A 10,518-nucleotide genomic window follows, 5' to 3' on the forward strand; every position below is an offset into this window, starting at 1 on the left:
TTTAAGTACAGCTTTCTGATCGACTGATGCTTTCAAAGGCTTCAGTATGAAAATGGACATGACACACCAGAGGCCATTAACTATGTAAACACTGCTTCCTAAGAAATGAAAGCAGCAGTAATTGTACCCTAGCTAGCTGCTGAAATTACTCAAACCAGGACTATCCTGGGAAGTAAAAGCAGCAAAATATGCCATCAGTGCATTTGTTAAAGACAGAAGTCTAAAAGATACAAAGAATTTATGTTTATACACTCATATATATTCACACTTCACTGATGATGTTTGTGTTTGTAACCTCATTACAATGCTTTAGACAAGGATATCATATGGAGTAATGTACTTAAAAGACATTGGGGCACAAAAAGTGGAACCTATTTCTGTTGTTTAGAAACCAGACTTTTATACCCAGTTTGTCATTCACTAACTGGATCCAGCCCTTTCAATCTCTAATACATAAACCAGGAGAATTACAGTCACCACCCTAAGGTGAGATAAGGACTGTAGGCAGGTTCCCTGAAATAATAAACACAGGCAGCAGAAGATTTAGTGTTACAGCTTGCTTTATACATCTATGTGTTTTTCCTATACTGAAGGCCACTAAATGGAGGAAATTCATCAGCAGGGTATGACATTTTATAATTTGTGCAAGAACATGACAGTCTTAAAAAAAATATGGCTATGCAGAAGGCATAAAATAGCGGTGGGACTTATATGTGGCATAGATTAGTTGTCCTTTGAGCAGATTGTTGTCTTTCCAGCACAAAGTTCCTGTAAGGACTACCTCCACAATTCAAAATACTTACAGAACACTCATATAGAAAGAATGATATCTAGTGTAGAGTGTACTGCTTGGTACTTGCTTAGCTGAAATTCTCCTCAAAGGCTTAATGTAGACCATGTTCTAAAATGTAACAGAGGGATCTGAAAACTGGATCTTTGTTGCAGGACTTGGACAGCTGGCTTGCCCAGGGTTAGTCAAAAGGTCCCAGTGAGTACCAATTGTGATTAGGTATAAGTTCAAAATGTTAAAAAACATGTAGAGTTAAATGGGTCGTCTTGGAAGCAACTACCCTAGTAGGCTGAGCGTGGTACATGTGGACCCATTCAGTCAAGGCTTCCCACAATAGGATTACAGGCAGTGTCAAAGAACTGAGCAGAAATGTGCTTTGTGTGTGGCAAAGGCAGCAGTGAGGTGAAACATGGAAGAAAATGGGAATAACAAAGTAATCCCTGCCGCAAACACCTGCTACTGAGGCACTAGTCCAGACATTTAAACTTGCCTACACTGTGCCTTGCTAGAATATCAGAGATAACTGCAGCATCTGGCAGATGCGACACAGGACCTGCAAAAGATCTACTCTGTGCACCTGAAATGGTACTCACTGAAAATTTTAAAGGTACCTGAATCTTTCTGTGAAGATGAAAGGGTGCAAATACCTGTGTGATACCCAGGTCCCTAATCTGTAAATTCACTGATGAACTCCATCACCACCAGACCTCAACTTCCCTTTTCCCTTGTCACTGTGGAGTTTTGTGCAATGGCTCATGTGCACACAGCCATGAGAGGATGGTTCCATGGAGCTCCTAAGTTTGGTGAACACTTTGACACTAACAGTGAGTATGAGAGACAAATATCTCTTGCATTCACTGGAACAACCAGTCTGCTCCCACCCCTTATGCTTCCATGTCTAGTTGGTAGGAGTCTGGAATAATGGGGCTAGAGGAAATCCCCCCACAGTATTCCATTCATGCAACAGCTTGTCTTTAGCAATGTTCCTTTACACAGGCAGTTCTGAAACAAACTTCACAAGTAAATGCTTAATTAATGCTGCCAGGCCATGGGTGAGCTAGAAGGTAGAGAAACAGGAATGGGGAATAAATGTCCTCCTTTTCCAGAAGATTAGGGCTACAAGGTAAAAAGAAAGCACAGAGAGCAGAAAGCAGAAAATACAGGTTAGATAGTACTTCTTGGAGGAAAGGACAACAACTGTTCAGCTCTGCCTTGAGGAGACGACATGAAATTGAAAGATGGAGAGTCTTTAATCTCCTTAACCTAATCTGCCTAAGACAACTTCAGCACTCTATGGCAGGAACCAGCTCTCTTTTCTGTTTGCAGAGCATACTGTAGACCACTATTCTAGTTTACAATATGTTCTCCTAAGTGAAGACAAGTATCAGGTGAACAGCCCCATTGCTTACAAAACCCATCAGACTCTGAGCAGTGTAGTGCTGCTGGAAGGACTTGCTGACTGAAGGCAGAAAGTCAGCAGAGCTGCTTACAGCAGGAATAATTTATAGCAACACTTCAGTATTAGATTTTACTTTGAGTTGCCACTAAGTGTTCTGCTTCTTATAGGATGTATGTAAAGACCCCTAGTTTCTCAATGTTTTAATTCAAGACATCAAGTGTCCAAGTATAGCAGCAGCCCAATAGGCAAAGAGAAGCATCAAAGGTCAAATTCTTTAAAGTGATCTTTCTGTAGATTAATAGACCCATATATATGTTGATTATTCACGTTAAACATTTGAAAAAAATCATGAAATCAACTCTCTTAATAATTTCCTGTGTATTTGGTGTGCTGACAGGTTGGTGCATCTGTTATCTATCTTTTAAAGCTCCTATATTGCTATTTTCCAGTAGCAAGTTTAATTATTAAAATTTACTACACAGATCCCATAATTTAAGAAAGTGTTGTAGAGAATTTATTTTTACTCATTAGAGGTCACTTAATGTGTTCCTAAACTTAGTAAGCTGAAATAACTGGTTTTAGATGCTGAATACTGTTTAATGTCTCAAAAATAGTGTATCTGTGCAAACTATTACAGAAAAAAAGTCCATCAAGGAATCCCTGTAGACATGATCATGGTCACCGAGTTAACTTTTTCAAGCAGACGCCAACAGTCTAGCTGCAATGAACAGAGTATTCGCATAACTTACCTCCTATTTTGGTTGTGAGATGTCTTTGTGTTGACTGACTTTTATTATTTATTTCAGAACCATGCATGTACCTTCTGGTTGACTCACGGCTATGTAATCATTTTTTGAGAGGACTGAATTTCATTTCATGACTGTCTACAGGCTGCATCATAAATTCAAGACTCCTTACTCTCCACTGATCTCCCACAGATGCCAAAAGGAAGCTTGTACAGAGATCAAAGGAAGAATTTGGGCTCTGTGTAGTAAAATAAAACTTTCAGTTGTTATTTTTTACATCACATTCAGAACTGCTTACTGGAAAATGTTCCCTTTGCTAGGATCATTGCCACCCTTGCCTTCTGTCTCTTTTCCCTTCCCCATTCTTCTTTCTTTTCTCTTCCTTTTCTCCTCTCTGCGTGTGTCATCACAGATTCCCACTCCCTGTGCACTGTGTCGGAATGGTCACTGTAGCATGCACAGTGCCACCATTAACCACAGGTACTTGCAATCTGACTGCTCCAGAGGAGCACTGGTTCAAGTCTGTCTCCAAACTGAGCACACAATGGCCCTCACATTCTGCTCAAGAGAATATTGCATATCTATATCTGCAATGTCACAGCTGGGTTTTATACACCCTTCCCTTCCTTCCCTCCCCCTGTATTGTTCAAGAATCAAAAATCACGACCCAGGCACTTACTAACTGCTTTACCCATATCAGACACTCACCCAGGTGCTCTGTATCTTGTCAACCAAAGTATTCAACACTAAGTAGTCTCTATTCCAGGCAGTGGAGGCAGAGGCAGGTTAATAGCCCAACCCCAAGTGCCCCAAACTAACTATTAATGAATAAAAATTAAAAGTTCAGTACCATAAAGTTTTCCCTCTAACTCCAAAATGGATTTAGATCAATAAAGTTGGTTTCAGACCCAGGGGTTCTAGCTATAAGGACCACCCGAAGGCTGCACATCAGAGAAGTGGTCAACCAACCCTTTTGCACCACAACAGTCAGTTGAATCGTCCTGAAAATGGAGGGAAAAAGGATCAGATACTTTTGAGCCCCTCTGCTTTGCCTGATCTCATATGTCAAACATACCATAAAATAATGCAAAGTGTTTTGCATTGAAATTCCAGTGTGCTTTAGAAACCCCTGTTTCTAACCCAGGTATTTCTAACAATGCCCTGTGAGGTACAGTTCTTATCCTCACTTTTGAAACAGGAAAACAGAAAGAAAATGGTTTGTCTGAGGTCAGTGTCCAAGTCCAGAACAGGTTCTGGAAAGGCCTTTACCACTGAGTCACTAGATCATGTTGCCTTCACCATCATTTCATGTAGGCATGAAGAGATCATAATCTCTCATGTTTTGTGAGCTGGGCAGTTCATCTCACCTAACTTTCTCAGCTGAACAAAAAAATGTGCTTACATGGAATTAGCCCTGAAACATCAGCAGAGAAGATTTTGGTTCTAAAGCTACCTCCTCTCTGTCAATGTCCTCCCTCAGTCTACTTGGTGTCAACAATCTTCTTAAAATCGTTGGCACAAATTAGCACAGGTAAAGAATTCTGCACTCTTGCAGTTAATAAGTGACTGAGAAAAGCTGTCAATTTATGCAGAAGAGGTTGTTTGAAACCAACAATAGATGCAACAGCTTCCAACCAACATGCAGATGGAATGAGAGCGAACTGAAAAGGTCCCCCTCTCTCACTTGACATTTTTGCTCATAATTCAGAAGATAATCCTACTAATATTATCAAATACCAAGAAAATACTGGGGTTTGAGAATAGTGGATAGGGTGTCAGGCTGACAGATGTGGGATCTGAATTCTTCCATTGAGCCATAAAGTTTAACACAGGAGGTAGCTGTTCAACCTTTTCTGTCAATATCGCTCTATTGATACTTTGAGAATGATGTCGGAATTTTGCCTGCATATCACTCACTCCATCACTGGCCTTTCTGAGAGGCTAAGGGTAGAACACTCTGCTGTCAAATACTGGGAAGAGATTTGACACAGACTTGGGCTCTGCATTAGGATCTAATAATTTTATAGATGTCTCCAAACATCAGCCTTGTCATGTCCTAGAATAAAAGAAATTACTTTGGGATGCTTTGTATGGTTTCTAGTTGCTAAGCTGCCATAGTCAGTCTTTAAAAAAAATTACTTTTTAACAACTTCAATAACATCAATTGAATGCAAACTAGATTTTGGCATAGTATTTCATCTGAACAGCCACCACCACTGTTCAGTTAAACATATTCCTAATAATCATCCAACTAATTTTTCCACTCTCACAGCTAGAAGAGATGTAAGAATTCAGTCTTCACAACACAGGGATCAATGGCCAGACCCCAGTGAACACACAGACCACAGAAACGGATTTGGTTCTTGGGGCTTGAACTTCTATTTCTCATTGAAAAGAGACCTTAGTCCTGCAGCATGGTGAGGGGAGAAGCACAGGACAGTAAGTGAAAAGAGTGCTCAACTGCCCAGCCTCAGACTAAATCAAGAACAGGAGTTAAGGGCTCTAGTTTCCACAATTAGCATAAACATCGTCAGGGGCACTACAGTGCCTGGGAAATAGCCTTAGCAACGCCTCACTGATACTCCCCTGACCTTGCCCCTCCCAGCACATCCTCTCTGCATTTACACCAGGTGGTGAAACTCGAGTAGGAGGCAAAAAAGTCTCGACTGTGATAGAGACGCTACTCAAAAGGGGAAATCGGGAAAAGCCTGCAAAGTCACTCTCCTCCATGACACATGACCAAACAGGAGAACTGCACTGGCCAGAGATGGGAGACGTAGGGCTACTTGCCCTACTAGCCTCCTCCTCTGCTCCTCTGAATCCAGCCCAGAGTGTCCAACAAGATTAATCTAGTTTGCACCACGACCGCACAGAAAGGCACACAGAGGTGGTTTTGGGGGACAGAGCCTGAGAGGGAGCAGGAGGGCGGTGCAAAATGGACCACCTGTTTCAAGTAGGAAAAAAAAAATCAGCAAAAAGAGAAACATTTCAAACAAACACGAAAATAATTTAAATATCATATCCTATATTTACATAGGTAAAAATGAAGATTTCAAGGGCAGATTCAGGACTTCTCAAAAACTCTCTTCAGACACGTGGTGAAATTTGTTTTGAACAGTGATAGGGGCTTCAGAAACTCGTAATTGTGTTATAAATCGGTTTTCAAGATACTGGCATTAGCTACTTTCTATCAGGATCAGTGAGGTGATTTGTTTTTCCCAGAGCGTGTGATTTCAGTAAAACAACTTGTTGCTCTTTAAAGTTTTGTTACGAATTACTGTTCTTCCCCTTCAATGTTATTTCTAGATAACTTCAGCCAGAGAAAACACCTCAGAGCTCTACGGAAATTTCTCCTTTCGCCTGATCCTACATGTATCAGAAACCACCCTGCCCAAGATTTGGGGAGGGGAGGCGGAGGGGTCCCTCCGTGGAATTTCGTCTGCCTCTGGCATGGCCGGCCGTGCTCAGCCTGAAGTGCCCCCGGCTCCCTGCCGCCTTCGGCTCGCTCCGCAGCCCGCCTGGCCAGGGGCTCTGCTGCTCCAGGTTTCTGCACCCCAAAGCCAGAGCGCAGAGCTGCGCAGCTCTCCCCGACCGTCGCTTCCCCGTGTGCCCCCAGCGCTGGCGGGCTGGTCCCGGCGGGAGAGCTGCGCGCCCCGGCCCCGCTCCCATCCCGGGCGCGCACCCACCTGCCCCGCGGGCCCGCGCCCCGCTCACCTCGTCCCGCTGCCGGGGCTGCTCCTGCCGCCACCAGCTCCTGCCCTCACTCCGGCGCTGGGCAGGGCAGCGGCATCAGCATCCCCCGCCGGCCCCCCAGCTGCCGCGGCGGCACTTGCAGCCTCACGGGAACCGGCGGCGAGGGGAGGAGGGGGTGGGGGAGAGAAACCCCTGGCCAGGGCCCCGTCCCAGCCCTCCCCGCCGCCTCCGGCACCCGGGCCCGCTCCCACGGGCCACGCAAGGCGGGGCGGGCGGTGGCGGCGACCGCGGGGATCCGCCCGGGCGCTCCTCGCTCCGCGCCGCCCCGCGCTGCCCCGCAGGTAGCGGCGTCCCCGGGCAGGGCACCGCGCGTACCGCCCAGGAGGCTCAGGGAAGTCGGATACCTCTCCATGAGCCTCCCCGCAGCCAGGCTTCGGGGTTCGGCTGACCCCGCGGCTCCCCGTGCAGCGGCACTCGACAGGTTGGCACATGGGTACTTAACCCTGCAGCAGGACGCTACTATGGGGGAAGAAAAAAAAATAAAGGAAAGCATTGCTCGCTCAGTTTTCAAGACTGGGGTCTTCTTCCAGATCACAATGAAAAAGTTTGATCTCCTGTTATATTGTTTCCTGGTACCCGAAGCTCGCACAGTAAAGGCATCAGAGACTTGTATTTCTTGAAGATGAAAATCCTCATCTTGCTCTGTACAGTTAAACTGTGGTGTGGTTATGCAGATTTTTACAGCTGCAGATCTGCTATACCCACCAGTTGATTCGGATCTTAAGAACTGAAATGCAGAGAACAAAATGTTTTCATTATTATATGGTAGCACACTATTACACTGCTTTCCAAGCCCAAAAATCTGTCAACGTTGTTTGAGAGCAACACTGTGTTTTGGGATCATTATACAGTTTGTATCTAAAAACTCTTAACCCCATAAAATGCTTTTTTTAAGGAAATGTAGCATGTAGCCCTATACTCAGACTCTGGTACCATCCTGCGACCCAGCCTTAGAGGTTTGGATCTGTCCTGAGAAATACAGTTTTCCTTTGCCAAATAATAGCAACAAAAATGTTGTTAGAGTTGCAGTATACTAGTGAGAGTGACATTTAGAATGTATTAAAAGTGTGTTGTATTTTCACCTTGAAGAGCTTTATTTCTGAAGGAGATCCATGAGACCTAACTTTAATCTGTGTATAATCTATGTATTATTGTATAATTACCCACAGACTTGAAGTCACTTAGGTACTCAAATAGCATTTCATGTATTAGGTTGGAGCTAATTTTGTTCCTTTCCTACTTCTACTACAGTACACTAACTTTTCAAGAAATAGATCTTCATCCTTATGATAGTTAATACAGTATAATTGCAGAATCATAATAAAATGACAGCAAATACTTTTCAGATTAAAAAAAAAAAATACTGATTCCAAAGGTGAAAAAATAGCTTTCTTAATTCTTAATTATGCTTAACTGGAGATGGTTCCAGATACAAGGTCTACAAATTCAGAGAATTCCCTACTAATGTTATATTAAACTTTGATTTACAGCCTCAAGAAAACCTAACACTTCCCTGCAGCAGTCAAAAGTGTTAATGTTTCAAATCCTAAATCAAAATAAAATCTTGTTTGAAGAAACAGTACAGATTTCTTTGTACACCAAGTATTTGGACTCAGGTTCTTTAGGGCTATGCTGTAGCATGGCAACGAAACTAAACTTTTTTTTTTTTTTTTATGGCTGTTCTCTTGTTGTGAAGAAACTTGAGGAGAACAGGAAGTTGGTTATTTTAAGTAATCATGTAGTTGTGGGCCAGAGAAAGAAAAGATGAAAGAAAACCTTTAAAATGGCAAACTTCAAACCTCTTCCACAAAAGCTGTAAATCAGCTATATTCACTGTTGCACTACCCCCACATAGCCAACTGTGCAATTTATGCCACAGGGGTTTTGTGGCCCAGTACTTCACGCATGGTTGTATCAAACAGAAAACAAGGGAACAGAAAATTTTGTTTTTTAATTTCTCTCAATATTAATTGTAGCTCCCCACTAGTTTTGATTTCATCACATTGCGATGGCTTCTTCCACCATGATAATAGCAACAGAACAAAAACTGTTTCTACCAATAAAACTTGGACAAGGAAGAGGCAGCAGGACAAGCTCACTGGACAGTCTTTGATCTTGCTGGACAACCCTTTGCCTTCTAGAACTCAGCAACAGAAGCCAAGGTAGTAGGATGACATCCATTCAGGGCCCTTGTATTTAAGCCTAAGCAGCATGGCAGGCATTCTTCCTCTTTCTCACCTACAGAGTTCAAGCAGACCATACCAGAATGCACTTTGTCAGGGCACCCTCAGATCCCAGTGTTCTGGGGAGCCCAGCCAGGATGTAGAAGGCTCAGTTCCTTCTGTCTAAGCACATTTGAACCCACATCTCTCACTTAGCAAGGAAATAGCCTAGACAGCTGGCCATGGAGCATTCCAGAGGAAGAATTACCTATGCTGCCCTTTTCAAACCCATGCTATCCATCATTTTGATTCACATGGCTTTTTTTTTTTTTTTATTTTGAATTAGGTGGGAGGAAAAAGAAAGAGTAAGCTACTTATACCAGGGAAATACTAACATTCTGAGTCCTGTGCTAATGACAGTAATTGTGGGTTTGACTCTATTGCCCTTTGCAGATGAAGCTGACATTTTTACTAGAGACTTTGGACCCAAGCCAGTTTCAGTAGTGACCTGATTTGGAAGTCCTTACATCTCAGCTTTGCTCTGCCTTTGCCCTATACAACAAACACTTAAAATACAGCATAAAAATAACAAGTAAAATCAAAATTTTTTTTTTTTTTAATTCCTTCTCTATTGCAATACTAAACAGCATCAGTAGCTCAGTGATACAATGCCTGTGAAAGGAGGAAACCAACAAATACTGAGAATCACTTCTACTTCAAAGGCACATGTGAGAGCAAAAGGAAAAGGAATACACAGAACTACTGAACCTTAGTTCCTTTGAAATTACAAGTCAAGGCTACCTTTGAGTATTTCCTGGAAATACCACAAGCGGTTAAAGAAGGAAATGCTGGGAAGGGCTGAGATGGACTAACAGACCTAAGGATAAAGGAGAGAAAAGCTGAGGTGGCAAGAGACTTCTCTGGCTTCCACGATAGTGTGCTCACCTCTACTGCACTGTGGCCTTCAGGGTTTGATCTCAAAGGATCAAAGGCTGTGTTGTCAGGCCAGTCTGTCAAGTTGCAGCAGGTCCCTTGTGACAGAAAGACACCTGTGGTGTCAGTGGGTGATCTTTTGGGGAGCTGCGAGGGAGTCTCACAGATGCACATAAACAGTTACTTTCCTCTTGTAAGAGTGTTGTTTGATTGAAGGGCTGTTACGGTTTTCAGCTGTGTATCATCAGATGCCCAGATGCAGTAGTAACTCAGTCCAAAGCAGGCTGGGAGAGAGGACAGCAGCTGCTGGAAAGGAGTCTTGGAAGAGATCATTGATTCGAGCGGCATCTGTAATCAGTTGGACCTACCAAGGATTTATGCACATATTGAGCAGAACTAAGGCAAATAGGATCTCATGGACAGTCTTGTAGGGTACAGTTGGGCAAGTTTTGCTGGCTGCTGATTCTTTTGGTGATGTCTCTGATGATTCCCGGTCAGGAATAATGGCTCTTTTGGATAGCATTGCACAGCCATTTTAGAGTGGCTCTGTGAATGGTTTTCTCTATTCCAAGTTAGTTTCGTAGTGAGTAGCCAGAGTAGGAAACGTGCAGATGCTATAAGGGGATGGAGTCTCACAACGGTGTGGGGAGTGGTGAGGTCCTGTGTTGATTGTGAGCAGGGCAGGGGACAGCTTGCAAGACAAAGTACTGAAGGCTTCTCGTTGCATACAGGCAT

General features: G+C 43.3%; 1 protein-coding gene across 1 annotated transcript in view; it reads right to left on the reverse strand.

The window, feature by feature from the left end:
* CASR (calcium sensing receptor) overlaps nt 1–6,802 on the reverse strand; it is a 72,874-nt gene extending 66,072 nt beyond the window's left edge. The window contains exon 1 of the mRNA XM_069019030.1: nt 6,650–6,802. The gene's annotated coding sequence lies outside the window, so the exon portion shown is untranslated. The remainder of the gene's footprint in view (nt 1–6,649) is intronic.
* Nucleotides 6,803–10,518: the final 3,716 nt, after the last annotated feature.

Source organism: Aphelocoma coerulescens, chromosome 1 (assembly GCF_041296385.1).
Source record: "Aphelocoma coerulescens isolate FSJ_1873_10779 chromosome 1, UR_Acoe_1.0, whole genome shotgun sequence".
Taxonomy (NCBI): Eukaryota; Metazoa; Chordata; class Aves; order Passeriformes; family Corvidae; genus Aphelocoma; species Aphelocoma coerulescens.